Here is a 5,000-nt window from a genome sequence, read left to right as displayed (position 1 = left end):
CCTACATAAGGAAGTAAGACAGAGGAAAGCATTGAGAGGATAATGGCGTTAGTTGTTTTTCTGAAGCACTCGTAATGGAAGACTCATTTTCAAGAATGAAGTGATAAATTAAAAGTTAGAATTGGTTTCAATTGACGAGATGAACAAAAACAATGATAATCATAATAAAAACTGTCATGAAAACGAGTATGTACAGACACATACATTATAATGTATACATATATACATACACACACACACACACACACACATATATATATATATATATATATATATATATATATATATATATATATATATATATATATATATATACTGTATATATATATATATATATATATATATATATATATATATATATATATATATATATATATATATATACGTGTATACTATGTTTAAATCCAAAACAATTGGAAGTAAATCTTTTATATTCTTTGTTAAAAAAGAATTTCTTATCTTGTCTAACCCCGCCTTTCGGTCAACCAACATGAGCCTCCTCCAGTATCATCAACTATTACTACAACTAAAACATATAGGAAATTTCAACCTTATCTAAAGATATCTTTACTAAAAGGTCAAGGCCCTTCATATTTAGAATAATCCATAAAGTAAAATCAGAAATGAAGAGCGAACAATCACCAGTTTTTGTCTGCCAAAACTCCATCTGAAATTTCTGAAGCCCATTTTCTTATAATATGACAATGGAGGATTTGAAGAACCACAAAATCTTAACAAAATAACATGTTAATTGATAAGGAATTCATTTGACAAAAGGAGTTTATTTCACAATACAGTTCTCTCATGAAACGCTTGAATAGACCACAGAGCAGTTCCCACATAAGATAACGATGATAAACGAACAGAAAAACTCTTTAGAAAAAAGAAAAAGAAATAAAGACTAGATTCATAAATTAAGAGAACTGTAACTTAAAGACAGCCAAGGATATTCCTGCAGCATAACTGGATAAGGAAGAGAATATTTCGGATCTATTTCAAAATCGGTAGACAAATCTTGTATAATAAATTAACGACTAAATACTAAAATATAACCACTCCTATGGGAATCTGCAGCCAGATACCACACAAACAATGGGAATCTGCAGCCAGATACCACACAAACAATGGGAATCTGAAGCCAGATACCCCACAAACAATGGGAATCTGCAACCAGATACCACCCAAACAATGGGAATCTGAAGCCAGATACCACACAAACAATGGGAATCTGCAACCAGATACCACCCAAACAATGGGAATCTGCAGCCAGATACCCCACAAACAATGGGAATCTGCAGCCAGATACCACCCAAACAATGGGAATCTGCAGCCAGATACCACACAAACAATGGGAATCTGCAGCCAGATACCACCCAAACAATGGGAATCTGCAGCCAGATACCACCCAAACAATGGGAATCTGCAACCAGATACCACACAAACAATGGGAATCTGCAGCCAGATACCACACAAACAATGGGAATCTGCAACCAGATACCACACAAACAATGGGAATCTGCAGCCAGATACCACACAAACAATGGGAATCTGCAGCCAGATACCACACAAACAATGGGAATCTGCAGCCAGATACCACACAAACAATGGGAATCTGCAGCCAGATACCACACAAACAATGGGAATCTGCAGCCAGATACCACACAAACAATGGGAATCTGCAGCCAGATACCACACAAACAATGGGAATCTGCAGCCAGATACCACACAAACAATGGGAATCTGCAACCAGATACCACACAAACAATGGGAATCTGCAGCCAGATACCACACAAACAATGGGAATCTGCAGCCAGATACCACCCAAACAATGGGAATCTGCAGCCAGATACCACACAAACAATGGGAATCTGCAGCCAGATACCACCCAAACAATGGGAATCTGAAGCCAGATACCCCACAAACAATGGGAATCTGCAACCAGATACCACACAAACAATGGGAATCTGAAGCCAGATACCCCACAAACAATGGGAATCTGCAACCAGATACCACCCAAACAATGGGAATCTGCAGCCAGATACCACACAAACAATGGGAATCTGCAGCCAGATACCACCCAAACAATGGGAATCTGCAGCCAGATACCACACAAACAATGGGAATCTGCAGCCAGATACCACACAAACAATGGGAATTTGCAGCCAGATACCACCCAAACAATGGGAATCTGCAACCAGATACCACACAAACAATGGGAATTTGCAGCCAGATACCACACAAACAATGGGAAGCTGCAGCCAGATACCACACAAACAATGGGAAGCTGCAGCCAGATACCACACAAACAATGGGAATCTGCAGCCAGATACCACACAAACAATGGGAATCTGCAGCCAGATACCACCCAAACAATGGGAATCTGAAGCCAGATACCCCACAAACAATGGGAATCTGCAACCAGATACCACACAAACAATGGGAATCTGCAGCCAGATACCACACAAACAATGGGCATCTGCAGCCAGATACCACCCAAACAATGGGAATCTGCAGCCAGATACCACCCAAACAATGGGAATCTGCAGCCAGATACCACACAAACAATGGGAATCTGCAACCAGATACCACACAAACAATGGGAATCTGCAGCCAGATACCACCCAAACAATGGGAATCTGCAGCCAGATACCACCCAAACAATGGGAATCTGAAGCCAGATACCCCACAAACAATGGGAATCTGCAACCAGATACCACACAAACAATGGGAATCTGCAGCCAGATACCACACAAACAATGGGAATCTGCAGCCAGATACCACCCAAACAATGGGAATCTGCAGCCAGATACCACACAAACAATGGGAATCTGCAGCCAGATACCACACAAACAATGGGAATTTGCAGCCAGATACCACCCAACCAATGGGAATCTGCAACCAGATACCACACAAACAATGGGAATCTGCAGCCAGATACCACACAAACAATGGGAAGCTGCAGCCAGATACCACACAAACAATGGGAATCTGCAGCCAGATACCACACAAACAATGGGAAGCTGCAGCCAGATACCACACAAACAATGGGAATCTGCAACCAGATACCACACAAACAATGGGAATCTGCAGCCAGATACCACACAAACAATGGGAATCTGCAGCCAGATACCACACAAACAATGGGAATCTGCAGCCAGATACCACACAAACAATGGGAATCTGCAGCCAGATACCACACAAACAATGGGAATCTGCAGCCAGATACCACCCAAACAATGGGAATCTGAAGCCAGATACCCCACAAACAATGGGAATCTGCAACCAGATACCACACAAACAATGGGAATCTGCAGCCAGATACCACACAAACAATGGGAATCTGCAGCCAGATACCACCCAAACAATGGGAATCTGCAGCCAGATACCACACAAACAATGGGAATCTGCAACCAGATACCACACAAACAATGGGAATCTGCAGCCAGATACCACACAAACAATGGGAATCTGCAACCAGATACCACACAAACAATGGGAATCTGCAGCCAGATACCACACAAACAATGGGAATCTGCAACCAGATACCACACAAACAATGGGAATCTGCAGCCAGATACCACACAAACAATGGGAATCTGCAACCAGATACCACACAAACAATGGGAATTTGCAGCCAGATACCACCCAAACAATGGGAATCTGCAACCAGATACCACACAAACAATGGGAATCTGCAGCCAGATACCACACAAACAATGGAAGCTGCAGCCAGATACCACACAAACAATGGGAATCTGCAGCCAGATACCACACAAACAATGGGAATCTGCAGCCAGATACCACACAAACAATGGGAATCTGCAGCCAGATACCACACAAACAATGGGAATCTGCAGCCAGATACCACACAAACAATGGGAATCTGCACCAGATACCACACAAACAAGTAAACTAAACTAATATTATGTAACGTTAAGAGATATATGATATCAAATGTGAAATACTTCTTTACAAAAATTAGGAAACAACCTAATGAACTTGATAAACCCAAGGCAACAAGGGCGACGGCTTCTTTTGTACCGTGAAAATATCATAACGATCACTAGCTCTCCTCAATAAGCGATTTCCAAGAATCTAATATAGTTTGAAAAACTTCAAAAAAGAGATACTTCTTCAACAACTGTCTGCCAAAATTTCCACCTGAAAAAAAAAGTAATTTATAAATGTTCATTGCGTTTCATTCATTTTTTTTTTCAAAATTTTCACAAAACAAACCACTATTCAAAGAAAGTGTTTCGCATGTGTACAGTATATATATACAACAACCGGTATATAACCAATGTGTAACTTCATTTACATTTCTACCAATAAGCTATTTCTCAGGATAGGGGGTATATCTCCAGAGAGAAAAAAGACTTCGGTTAATGCCATATCCATTGTTTGAACGAGAAAAGGAGACACCCATTTCTAGAAAACTTCCACAGCCTTCCAATACAGTAACACGAGGCTCAATAGCACCCATTTCGAGTAAAGGTATAATTGATGGTAAAAAAAACTTCAAGATCTATTAATTCTATATACCTGATCTGGGCAATAATCTCTGACACGGACGGTCAATTTACTCAATACGGATAAGAACGTAGTTCATTCTCAGTCTTGTTTTTTTCTTAATGGTCAATATTACACATTACTCTACATGATTTCTCCATGTGAAGACCAAATTGTGGAATACCTTCCCAGTCATATAGTTTAACCGATGAAGGTCAAACTTAGTGCTATTTCTCTTTTAGGAAGAGGTTGACATAAGTCTAGTGCTGTTTCTCTTTTAGGAGGAGGTTGACATAAGTCTAGTGCTGTTTCTCTTTTAGGAGGAGGTTGACATAAGTCTAGTGCTGTTTCTCTTTTAGGAGGAGGTTGACATAAGTCTAGTGCTGTTTCTCTTTTAGGAGGAGGTTGACATAAGTCTAGTGCTGTTTCTCTTTTAGGAGGAGGTTGACATAAGTCTAGTGCTGTTTCTCTTTTAGGAGGAGGTTGACATA

This window comes from Palaemon carinicauda, chromosome 34, assembly GCF_036898095.1.
Source record: "Palaemon carinicauda isolate YSFRI2023 chromosome 34, ASM3689809v2, whole genome shotgun sequence".
Classification (NCBI taxonomy): Eukaryota; Metazoa; Arthropoda; class Malacostraca; order Decapoda; family Palaemonidae; genus Palaemon; species Palaemon carinicauda.
Note: the sequence above shows the minus strand (reverse complement) of the source record.